General features: G+C 41.4%; 1 pseudogene; it reads right to left on the reverse strand.

Moving 5' to 3' along the window:
* Positions 1–1,220: 1,220 nt before the first annotated feature.
* LOC148453883 (uncharacterized) lies at positions 1,221–3,531 on the reverse strand (annotated as a pseudogene).
* Between the last annotated feature and the right edge of the window lie 10,281 nt (positions 3,532–13,812).

Genomic DNA, 13,812 nt, shown 5'->3' on the forward strand with positions numbered 1-13,812 from the left:
CATATCTATCCCAGGTGTCTGTATTGTACATGTTATATTTATAGATTACACTGGAACATAAAGCTCCTCCATATCTATCCCAGGTGTCTCTTTATTGTACATATGTCATATTTATAGATTACACTGGAACATAAAGCTCCTCCATATCTATCCCAGGTGTCTCTGTATTGTACATGTGACATGTATAGATTACACTGGAACATAAAGCGCCTCCATATCTATCCCAGGTGTCTGTATTGTACATGTGTCATATTTATAGATTACACTGGAACATAAAGCTCCTCCATATCTATCCCAGGTGTCTCTTTATTGTACATGTGACATATTTATAGATTACACTGGAACATAATGCTCCTCCATATCTATCCCAGGTGTCTTTTTATTGTACATGTGTCATATTTATAGATTACACTGGAACATAAAGCTCCTCCATATCTATCCCAGGTGTCTCTGTATTGTACATGTGTCATATTTATAGATTACACTGAAACATAAAGCGCCTCCATATCTATCCCAGGTGTCTCTTTATTGTACATGGCTCATATTTATAGATTACACTGAAACATAAAGCTCCTCCATATCTATCCCAGGTGTCTCTGTATTGTACATGTGTCATATGTATAGATGACACTGGAATATAAAGCTCCTCCATATCTATCCCAGGTGTCTCTTTATTGTACATGTGTCATATTTATAGATTACACTGGAACATAAAGCTCCTCCATATCTATCCCAGGTGTCTCTGTATTGTACATGTGTCATATGTATAGATGACACTGGAATATAAAGCTCCTCCATATCTATCCCAGGTGTCTCTTTATTGTACATGTGTCATATTTATAGATTACAGTGGAACATAAAGCTCCTCCATATCTATCCCAGGTGTCTCTGTATTGTACATGTGTCATATTTATAGATTACACTGGAACATAAAGCTCCTCCATATCTATCCCAGGTGTCTCTTTATTGTACATGTGACATATTTATAGATTACACTGGAACATAAAGCTCCTCCATATCTATCCCAGGTGTCTCTTTATTGTAATGTGTTCCTGTTTCCCTCATACTGTAGCAACCTCTCTGTGTAGCCCTTGAATACAGCATAGGCCACATCGGTAGACTGCATAGATGAGAAGAACCAAGATCACAATAGCAAGAATAAACTGTCATAGCATGAAACAAATTGGTAAACCATTTTCTAAATACTGAAACCCATTTACTAGGATCTAACCATGACCACCATGAAACGTTTTCTGAATCTTTATCATAATGTATATGGCAAAATTTTTCTTTCATATCATGAGCCTCTTTCATGTAATTAGTAATGACAGCTTCCGGATCAGTAGTGTCATTGGTCAGATAATTGCAACAATGAACTCCAAGATTTGTTTCAAGAGTAAGACAGTATCCCCCCGCTTGTGCATTTAGATAGTCCAGCGTTAGGCGGTGTTGCAATAGTTCATTTCGAAATGCTTTTAACTCATGCCCAACATATCTGAAAGTCTCATCATAAAGTTCAGTCACATTGTCCATAAACTCAGCCAGATCAATAATCTCTTGTTGATTTTCCAAATATCCCCAATTGCCAGATGTAAGAAAGTTATCAAAGGCTGTACCAATACGATGTTTATCAGAGAAATTCTCTTTTTTTTCACTGGATCAATGTCTGTTTTAGAACGTCCAATATTGGTACCCTGCAAAAGAACTTTTTGCAAATCATCATGAGTTATGGCATAAAATTGTGGAATCACTCAACCTAAATAACAAATACCTTAGGAATTGATTGGTAACCATTTGTAAGCATATTTTCCACATATGTAATAGAGATCATTTGGCAAAAGGAAAGGAACATCAAATCCTAATACCATAGTAGCAACTATCATTCCCAGGTGACGTGTGAAATATCTCCTGTTCTGACCCATTTTCTGTCCTAGTATCTTCCTCGCTGTTTACCTGGCCTTCTACCTTACTGCCTTTCTCTGTCTCATTATCCTCTGAATTCCTGGGTTTCCTCACAGGAAATGTATAATCAAATGATTCATAATAATTGATTGATAAAAATCGGTGGTACATGTTAAACAATCAGGTTTCAGAAGACCTTACAGAATTTGTCACATTGAGGAACATAGGGCTTGTGCATAGTAATGATGTTTTTGCAGTATCCTGTCTCAGCCTTTCCTAGCTGTATTGGGTGTTCGGGCCTAGGAATAGTATACAATCCTGCAGTTGTGCAAATCTGAGGTGTAACTGTTGCATTTCATAAATTGTTTTATTAAAACAAAAAGGAATATATTCACTTACATGTGGAGCTAATGTAATCACTGGAGGTTTTGTCAGATTATAAGTATCAGTAACCTTTTGACCAGACCATTTAGCAAAACAATCCTCACAAGCTATGGTATGTATCTTAGTAATGTCAGTGTGAAAAGCTGGTACTGGTGTCAGTGGCATATCTCCACTTAATAATGGAGTTCTGGTGCACATCCAACAGTTAGTAACATTTAATATTTTACCCAACAATGGGCCGTATTCAATTAGCGGCGAAAACGGATGTTTTTTCACCAAAAAACAGGCGAAAACTTAATTGGAGAAAAAAAACTGGAGAAAAGTTTTCTCCATCGTAAGCTGCGCACTTTGGCAAAAAACGAACGCTGAAATTTCGTTAATTTTTTTTTTCCATGAAAAATCCATTTAACATAATGGGGCTGGTATTTTGGAGGGCCATAAGGATGCGTCAAGTGTTCTAAGCATCGCACGTGGCTGGCGCAGGCGTTTTTTTAGCGGTTATAAAAAACCGCCTGCGCCAGCCATGTGCGGTGTTTAAAACAATTGGCACATCCTTATGGCCCTCTGAAATACCAGCCCCAATACGTTAAATGCATTTTTCATGGAAAAAAAATGTTTAACTGAAATTTCAGCGGTCGTTTTTTGCCAAAGTGTGCAACTTACGTTTTTTTTTCGCTAAAGTGTCATTAGGGGGGCTGTCCAAAGTGTTCTGTAAGAAATCCCCACATTTTTACCCAAAAAGAGATTTTGCAAATTTTTTCGCCTGCCCTCGCCGTCGTTGGCGGAAATCGGCCATGATATTGGCCGATCGGATGGACGATATCGCCAACGATGGCGACAATGGTCAATTATGCCTGTAATTGAATACCCCAATGCATGATATTGCTGAATGGGATATTCCTCTGAATAATAACCAATATTTTCCATACACCACAATATACAATTTTCCTCTGGTGATTTAGTACAGTAGTCACAAATACACTTTTCAACGGATGGTAAATCAGTCTCCTGACACCGGTCATTTAGCTCTTGTCCTGCTTAGAAAAGGAAATATTAGAATAAACTCCATCCAAATTACTGGATGTGTAGTAACCAGACCATGAACCCTCGCTCGCTCGCTCTCCAGCAAAAATCAGTCCCACTACTGAAATAACTAGGAAGAAACCCAACACACAGACCACAATGTTAAAAGTTCTATTTTGCATCAGTCTAGGCCTGCAGTCTGTGGTAAGCAATCACTTCCATCTTGCTTGAAGAGTTATTTCAGATATAATTCGGTCTTGATTTCAGCACTTGAGTCTGAGGACCTCATTCAGAGTCGGTTGAAGCGGCCGCACGGTCGTACGGGAAAAGGGGTCAGATATGCAAATGATTCCCTCGCAAGTTGCGTCCCTAAGTTCGGATCGGTAGCTGGCCGACCAAGGGGAGGAAGCGGCCGGAAAACAAAAAAATACGCCCCCTTTTCGTACCATTACACGTCATCTCCGGGCATATAAGGATTATTCGAAACCATCAGGAACCATCGGAACTGGTTGTAGAGCTTAAGGTTGACCATACCCTCTCTTAAGCACTACGATCATGTCAGTGTAAAAACCTCCCATGTCACATGTGCCATGACGCTACTTTGTTAATTATGCACTCCCATAAACCGTATGCACTCCCATAAAACGGCATTCGCATAATTAGGCACGCCTGCGTTCGGATCTCCACTCCCCCGTTTTCAAGCACCTTCCCCTGTTACCACCCACAAACGCCCCAATCTGTCACTCAAACTACCGACCTGGCTGTGTTCAAGGAGAGAGAAATTTCTGATCGTAGCGGCTAGTTTGCGCACGCGCATTGCGAACTTTACGCATGCGCACTTTAGCGAACATCGGTGGCGTACGACCGTGCGGCCGCTTCGACCGACTCTGAATGAGGTCCTGAGTCTTTTGGTCCCTTTAAGCTCGGATCTCTGTCCTTTTTGCAGTGAGAGCCGTGAATCCAGGTGTTCTCAGCAACCTTTACAGCTGTGTCTGTTGTCAGCAGTACTTGCCAAAGACCATCCCATCGATCTGTAAGGGAACCAGAATGTAAAAAACTTCTTATCATAACATAGTCTCCAGGCTGTATCTCATGTGCTGGACCAATTGCAGATGCTGGTTGAACATCTTGTTGAGCTTTTCGCAGATCTTGCAACTGTTTAGCAATTTTATGACACAATAACCAGTCAAATCATGTTGCATTTTAAAGTCAATTTTTGGGTTAGTAAGGTTTTGTGGTTGCAGTCCCAAAAGTAACTCATAAGGTGATAGATTGAGCAGGGTTTAGGTGTGGTTCTTATGCTATGAAGCACCAAAGGTAGGGCTTCGGGCCACGCCATTCCTGTCTCTTGTAAATTTGGCTAGCCTATTTTTATAACCCCATTCTGTCTCTCAACTTTGGCTGACGCTTTGGATAATACGGAGTATGCAATTTTGATTCTATTCCCATAATTTCACACATTTTCTGAAACACTTTTCCTGTAAAATGAGTTCCCCTGTCACTTTAAATAACACAAGGTAAACCATATCTACATACAAATTCTTGCAATTTGCGCAGTATCGGTGGCCGTAGACCATCCTTCAATCCACCTGCTGAACATACAAACACAAACCAACATGTACTTGAACCCTCTGGACTTAGGTACCTGAATATAATCTATTTGCAATCTCTGGAAAGGACCTGTGGAATTTGGTAAATGATTTACCTTTGTAGGTACAGTTTTCCCCACATTGTTCTTCAGGCAAATTACACAACCTTGACGTTTGGCTCTAGTCACTGACATGAAACCTGGAGCACACCAATAAGATTGCACAATGAGATTCATATTGTCTGCTCCCAAATGTACTAGTCCATGAGCACCTTCTGCAAGGGCTGGTAGTAACGCCTTTGGTGCCACTGGTCTTCCTTCTGCATCTACCCAAACACCATCTTCCCTTTTGTTGCAATTTCTTAGCTTCCAAGTATTAACCTCAATGTGGGGAGTATTTTCCTGACATTGTTTTAAGAGCTCAAATGTAATTTCCTTAAACAACATCAATTTAGTGTTTACCACTGGTTCCTCACTTATAGTCAAACTAACTGCTTCTCTTGCTGCTGTGTCAACTAATCTATTCCCCATGGAAATGGTGTCATTCTGTTTAGTATGTGCCTGACACTTCATCACTGCGACTTTTGGTAATTGTATTGCTTCAATCAGTTCTTTGACTGTAGGTCATGAACAATTGGGGTTCCTGAAGCTGTGAGATAACCCCTATGCCTCCAAATTGCACCAAAATCCTGAACAACCCCAAACACATATCTGGAGTCAGTATAGGTGTTAACTCTTTTACCTTCAGCTAGCTGGCATGCTCTTATTAATGCTGTAAGTTCTGCCACCTGTGCTGAATGTGGTGGACCCAATGGGTTATCTTCCACTATCGCATCCTGTGTAGTCACTGCATACCCTGTCACCAAAGAACCATCATGTGTTTGTCTGTGACAGCTGCCACCTGCGCTGAATGTGGGGGACCCAATGGGTTATCTTCCACTACCTCATCCTGTGTAGTCACTGCATACCCTGTCACCAAAGAGCCATCATGTGTTTGTCTGTGACAGCTGCCACCTGTGCTGAATGTGGGGGACCCAATGGGTTATCTTCCACTACCTCATCCTGTGTAGTCACTGCATACCCTGTCACCAAAGAGCCATCATGTGTTTGTCTGTGACAGCTGCCACCTGTGCTGAATGTGGGGGACCCAATGGGTTATCTTCCACTACCTCATCCTGTGTAGTCACTGCATACCCTGTCACCAAAGAGCCATCATGTGTTTGTCTGTGACAGCTGCCACCTGTGCTGAATGTGGGGGACCCAATGGGTTAGCTTCCACTGCCTCATCCTGTGTAGTCACTGCATACCCTGTCACCAAAGAGCCATCATGTGTTTGTCTGTGACAGCTGCCACCTGTGCTGAATGTGGTGGACCCAATGGGTTATCTTCCACTATCTCATCCTGTGTAGTCACTGCATACCCTGTCACCAAAGAGCCATCATATGTTGTCTGTGACAGCTGCCATCAGTGACAAAGACCAATTCAGGATTTTCTAATGGAACTTCAGAAATGTCTGGTCTTACAGAAGTTTTGTCTCATGTATTTCATGCAGTCATGCTCATCAACCCCTTTTCCTCAAATCTCTCCTCTCCCGGGTAACAATGTAGCAGGAATGAGAGTGGCACACTTGTGGATATGTACATTAGTAGGGGTTAAAAGATAATCTCCCAACATGAAAATCTGGCTGCCGACATGTCTGGTCTGAGCATTGTTTAGTAACTGAGCTACAGCATGTGGAACGTATAAATGTAATTCAGGCTGAAGCACAATGTCCTGAGTCTTATCTACGAGTAAAACCGCAGTCCTGTCTGCTCCGAGACAAGTAGGCAGAGCTCTCGCAGCTGCATCGAGCTGTGCACTGAAATAACCAAATGGTCTATGCATGTCCCCATGAATTTGAGTTAACATGCCTATGGCCGTGTTCTTATCCTCTGTACAATAAAGTTGAAAGGGCAATTTATAACGTGGGAGACCCAGTGCCGGGGCTGCAGCCAGAAGTTCTCTAATTTCCTCAAATGATTCAATTGACTCAGGTGTATGTTGTAGAAGTTGAGGTTGATCATGAGAAATCAATTTCTGTAAAGCTAATGTAACGGAAGAAAACCCTGGTATCCATTGTCTGCAACATTGAGTCATTCCTAGAAATGCACGCACCTCCTTTTGTGTCTTAGGCAAAGGATGCTTATCAATGAAAGCAATCCTCTGTGGATCTAGGTGTCTGGCCTGGTGCCAAGCAATGACCTAGGTATTTAACCTTTTCAGAATAGAGCTTAATCTTCTCTCTTGAAACTTTGTGACCTGCCTCTGAAAGAAAACACAACAGTTGTTTAGTATCTTCTAGCGATGTCTAAAATGACTTGAAACAATAGCAGATGATCCACGTATTGAATAAGAACTGAACCACCTGTTGGTACAAAAGACTGTAAGTTGTTTTGCAAGTACTGGGAAAAAAATTATTGGTGAATCCACAAACCCATGACTAAGCCTAGTCCAGGTATATTGAATACCTTAAAGTAAAGGCAAAAAGATATTGTGATTCTGGATATATCGGTAATGAAAAGAAAGCACTGCACAAATCTATAACTGAAAAATGAGTTGTATCCTCAGGTATCTGCCTCAGAACGGTTGCAGGATTCGGAACTACCGGAAAATGTGACTTTACCACTTTGTTTAAAGCTCTTAAATCCTGCACTAGCCGCCAACCCATACTTTTACCTGTAGCCGTACTTGTTTTTTGCTTTGGAATTGGATATATCTGAGTATTAGGTGGACTCATACATTTCACCAATATTCCTTTTGTTAGGAGAGATTGGATAACTGGTTCTATACCCACATCTGCTTCTGGTTTTAGTGGGTACTGAGGTACGTGTGGTGGAGACTCACCTGGCAACAACTCAACATACACTGACGGGGCATCATTCATCAACCCAACATCCTGTGAATCTGTTGTCCAGAGTTTTTCTGGAACTTCTCCCAGCATTTGTTCTATCTCTGGAGTAAGAGTCACCGGATATATAGGTGTAGGAACGTTTGCCATATCCAAGTACGCCTGCGCATCCTCTGTGTATTTTCCTGGAATCTGTAAAAATACTCCATCCAGAGTACAGTAAATTGTACATTGCAGTTTACACAGCAAATCTCTCCCTAACAAATTTGATGGAGCTTTTGTTGAAGGAATAATTGCATGTGTTGTAGAAATCGGTCCTCGTGTAATGTCCTGTTTTGTAGAAACTGGGAGAGTCATCATTTCACCAGTAATTCCTACTACTTGAACAGTCTGTGATGTTTTTTGAAATAGTCCCTTTGTCCTTTAAGACACTACACTCAGCACCTGTATCTAGTAAGAAAGGGTAAATATCATTACCTACTTGTATTTGTATTGTAGGTTCAGGCACCTTAGGCACCTGTAATGCAAGTATATTGGTACACGCCTCATCCAATGGGCAAGCTAAAGAATTGACCCCTCCCTTATGAACAAAAGGCCGTGTGTTTGGATCCATTGTGACAGGCTTAAACCGAGGAGTGTAAAACCCAGCAGGAGGAGGGGGGCAAAAACCTGCTCTATAAAATCTAGCAAGAGGTCTTTAGAACCCTTAGCTATAGCTATCAGACATTCCCCAGACTTTCAAGGCATTAACATAAATGTAGTAGCTTTAGCTTTATTTGCAGATAATATGCTTTTATTTTTATCCCATCCAAATTATTCCCTTCCTATAGTTTTTGATATCATTTCAGAATTTGGAACATTTTCTGGGTACAAAATTAATATCAATAAATCTGAACTTTTGCCGTTGGGAACAGCAAGGAATACAATTTTATTAGGGGAATCTTTCCAAGACATTAAAGTGGTGACTACCAAATTTAAATATTTAGGAATACAAATTACTTCCCTATTATCTACTCTCTATAACATTAATTTTACACCAGTGATTACTTGTATTACTGCAATGCTATAAAAATGCCAATTACTACCACTTTCATTAATGGGAAGAGTTGCGCTTATAAAATCAATTGTATTCCCTAAACTGTCCTATGTTGTGCAGATGCTTCCCTAAACATTCGGCAGAAGGATGTTAAGCTATTGTCAAAGTCTTTTCAGAAACTTATATGGAAAAATGGTAAATGAAGAACCTCTCGCTGTAATTTGCAGAAGACACGCAGTATTGGGGGTCTGGGGACGCCTGATCTCTCACAATTCTCCCACTCTATATTTTCCCGATATATTGCAGAAGACACGCAGTAATGGGGGTCTGGGAACGCCTGATCTTTCACAATTCTCCAACTCTATATTTTCCCGATATATTGCAGAAGACACGCAGTAATGGGGGTCTGGGAACGCCTGATCTCTCACAATTCTCCCACTCTATATTTTCCCAATATATTGCAGAAGACACGCAGTAATGGGGGTCTGGGAACGCCTGATCTTTCACAATTCTCCCACTCTATATTTTCCCGATATATTGCAGATAGGTTATGGGAAAGAAGTATTTACACGTCTTATGAATTCTATTGTGCTCTCCTATATCCATATTCTCCAGGTACTTTGCTTCACACCCCTAAATCTCATTTACCTGCTCAGATATATGATCATATTATTTTTCGAGACACATATAACACATGGTGGATGATAAAATCCTAAAGAGAAACCCATGTGTACCTCCTCTTATTCCCTTTTGGGGTTATCCTATGTTTACACCTGTTATAGAAAATGCTACTTACTATAGATTGCAACTTAAGGGGATTAAAAAGATTGCAGATGTGTTTGACCCTGGTGGCTTTCTTTTATCATATCGGGCTATTCAAGAAAAATATGGACTAACTCGATACCATCTTTTCTCTTATTTTCAAATGCGTCATTATATTAATTCTCCCGAAAGCTATGTCTGGACAAGACTTTCCTGATCCAATGATGTCCCTGTTGAATTTGATACGTCAAAATACCTATAGGACTAGATACCTATACCCAGACTTGATACCGATGACCTGTGTTAATTATCAGAGGCTTGGTTAAATCATGGGCATTGAATATACCCTCAATAACACAAGACACTGATATATTTTTACACTACGACTCCGTTCTACGTGTTTTACAATCTACTTCTCTTCAAGAAGTCCATGTGAACACATTGTATGGTGCTTATATATTCCAAGCCCAGAGGAAGCATTTTGTAGAGGAGACAGGCTCCTGCCCCAAATGCAAACATCCCTCAGCTACATTTTATCACAACTTTTGGGAATGTTGTCAAATTAAATGTTTTAGGTATAAAATACTACACTTTATTAATTAAAAATTTTCAACCTCCTTTATGTAAAGTCCGGCTGCTTTTTTATGTGCAGATTTTACAGAATGGAAATTACAGGGACTAAATAAACAAATGCAACCTTTCCTTATAATATTAGTAACAGCAGCCAAAAAAGCTATATTGAAATAATGGATCTCCAGGTCTTCTCCTTCTCTCATGACAGTTCATAACATGCTGCTTAATATTCTTTTTCATGATCGTTATTCCACCTTTATAAATATAGAGAAAGATGTTATTAAATTCTACCATAAATGGGGACCATATGTTGAGACATTATCAGCAGAAACCCAGCCTTGTATCTTCAAAGTATTTGAAAAAACGGAATTGTACCTCTATAAACGTCTCTTAGAGTCAGTTTAGAGATGAGACACAAAAGATGACTGATTTGTATTGTATTGCTTTGTATTGAGATGTAATCCCTTCATCTACTTCAGTTTACCTCCTTTCTGTTACCTTTCTTTCCCTTCTCCTTTTTATTCCCTCTATTGTGTTCCGCTTTTATTATTAAAGTGGTTTACTTAATGCATTTCTGAAATATGTATACATATACGTACCAATGTGTCAGGTATGCCGTTAGTGGTCTTGAGTTTAGGGAAGAAGTCAGAGATGAGAGACCTGGATAACCGAACTCCTCGTCCACAGATCTTGGACATGAGAGACCTGGTTAATGGTGTGGAGTCTAACCTGCAGGGAGGTGTTCACCAGTGACCCCTCCAAGCGGGATATGGGCTTAGCTGCACCCTGCAGGCAGGTCGCGGTCCTTTGACCAGGTATTCAAGATTCCGTGGAATAGAGACTGTGGATATCAAATGGACCAGGGAAAGTGCCTAACCAAGGCACTGTTACACAAGGAGTTAACTAGAAGATGGTACTTAGAATTAGCACTTGAGAGGTACACTGGGATTGACCCTTGAAAGGTACACTAGAAGAATACACCAGAAATGCCGGGCAGATGCACTTTAGCACCACAGGTAAACTCACAAGGGATACACAGGGAATGGCGTGTGGACGCACATTTGCACTGAGAGGTGGCACACGAGGGAACACAAGGAGAGGAGTGCTGAAGCACTTTAGCACCGCAGGTTAACACACACGGAATACACAGGGAAATGGCGTGCAGATGCACTTTTGCACCACAGGGTGCACTTGACCAATAATACAGGCAGAGATGTAGGTCGCACTGCTGCTCACAGGGAAACACCAGTAACTAGATGTGGAAACCAAGGGAACCTGGAACAAAACTCAACTAGTACACTAGGAGTGACAGCTGTTGATCAGGCAACTTCCTGGAGTTCTGGAGGCGGATTTATACCCAGGGGTAGCATTTAATTGGAGCACAGCATCAGCTGACTGAAGATCATGCTACCATTGCTTAGGAGGACTGTCACATCAGAGGAAATGTCATGGTGGAGCCCATGATGGGAACTCCGATTCCCAACACACACAGCCGACCATGGAAGTCCACAAAAGCACCTAAGGCAGAATACTCAGCATCTCGCACCAGACGTCTGACCACAAGGAGTCAGGGGAAGCTGGCACGGAGGTAACAGATAGTCGATCCTAGGCTGAACCCTGACTGACACAATGTTTGGTATACCACATATATTGTATGTTTCTGTTTTTAAAAAAATCAAATAAATATATTTGAAAAAAAAAAATCTAGTAAGAGGAGGAGGGTGAAAACTTGCTCTGGATCCAGGAATGAACTCCCCATTCCTGCCCATAAATCTGGGAGGGGGACACATTGGGAATGGTAATATGCTCTGTCGTAACAGTAACATCGGGCACAGCTTTGAAAGTGACCAAACTCTTCACATGAAAAACAATTTCTATTACGGTTATCCTGCACAGTACTTTCCAGATTCCTAATCTGTAATGTCATTAATTTCTCTTTTGTTTTTTACTTTCTCTGCAAAATGTTTCTCTCATGTCTTTTAGCAGCAGTCACCAAAAAGCTGAAAGTCTGCTCTTTCCATTCTGGATACTGAATTGTTACCCTCTCACATAATGTCTCATTAAGTCCTTCCATAAACAATCCCTTTACCATATACGCAACCTGTACATTCTCATCCGTAATACCACCAAAATCTTATAGGTTGTCCATTAACCTCTTATGATAATCAGCAACTGCCTCAGAGAGATCCTGTTTAGTCTGATACAGTTTAGACCAGGGGTCTTCAAACTAGGCCCTCCAGCTGCTGTGGAACTACACATCCCAGCATGCACTGCCACCTTTTTGATATAACAGCATGCTAAAACTATGTGCAGTGCATGCTGGGATGTGTAGTTCCACAGCATCTGGAGGGCCAAGTTTGAAGACCCCTGGTTTAGACCATACAATCTGCTGTGGAAACACTACGTAGCTTCAACTGTTCCTCAGAGAGATCCTGGTTAGTCTGATACAGTTTAGACCATACAATCTGCTGTGGAAACACTACGTAGCTTCAGCTATTCCTCAGAGAGATCCGGTTTAGTCTGATACAGTTTAGACCATACAATCTGCTGTGGAAACACTACGTAGCTTCAGCTGTTCCTCAGAGAGATCCTGTTAGTCTGATACAGTTTAGACCATACAATCTGCTGTGGAAACACTACGTAGCTTCAGCTGTTCCTCAGAGAGATCCTGTTTAGTCTGATACAGTTTAGACCATACAATCTGCTGTGGAAACACTACGTAGCTTCAGCTGTTCCTCAGAGAGATCCTGTTTAGTCTGATACAATTAGACCATACAATCTGCTGTGGAAACACTACGTAGCTTCAGCTGTTCCTCAGAGAGATCCTGTTTAGTCTGATACAATTAGACCATACAATCTGCTGTGGAAACACTACGTAGCTTCAGCTGTTCCTCAGAGAGATCCTGTTTAGTCTGATACAATTAGACCATACAATCTGCTGTGGAAACACTACGTAGCTTCAGCTGTTCCTCAGAGAGTTCCTGTTAGTCTGATACAGTTAAACCATACAATCTGCTGTGGAAACACTACGTAGCTTCAACTGTTCCTCAGAGAGATCCGGTTTAGTCTGATACAGTTTAGACCATACAATCTGCTGTGGAAACACTACGTAGCTTCAACTGTTCCTCAACTCATTTAACAACTGTTTTCCGTTCTTTTGCTGTTAGCTGCGTAGCATTAAGCATAACCTCAGTAATGATATCTTCAGATGTTACACTGTTCTCTGGCCACATAGCTAACATAAGCTGCTTCCAATCTTTCCCTGTGGGCTCATGTAATAATGATAAAGTTTCAACATATTTATAACTTTTCTGCAAATTCTTTTTCGGGTCAGGTAAATTCTGCATTAAGGCTGCAAAGCTGTCTGTCTCCATGGGGCCCACAGCGGAACCAATCTTTCCCTCCCTGCTCTCCTGGCTCTGTATATACACACACAGGCTGTAATGTCACTGTCTTAGGCCCTGATTCAGACCCACTCGCAAGCGGCTGTCCGCTCGCAAGTGGGTCGATGGTGTGCACTGAGCATGCGCACGACGGAGGGAGCTCCGTCGTGCGCATGCGCCAGACGCGACGAGCGAAGGACTTTCCTTCGCTCGTTGTGTCTGATCAAAGGGGGCGTGCTGTCGATGTTGATTGACAGCACGCCCCCTTTGGTGG

The sequence above is a fragment of the Taudactylus pleione genome, unplaced genomic scaffold (genome assembly GCF_031769625.1).
Source record: "Taudactylus pleione unplaced genomic scaffold, aTauple2 ptg001067l, whole genome shotgun sequence".
Taxonomy (NCBI): Eukaryota; Metazoa; Chordata; class Amphibia; order Anura; family Myobatrachidae; genus Taudactylus; species Taudactylus pleione.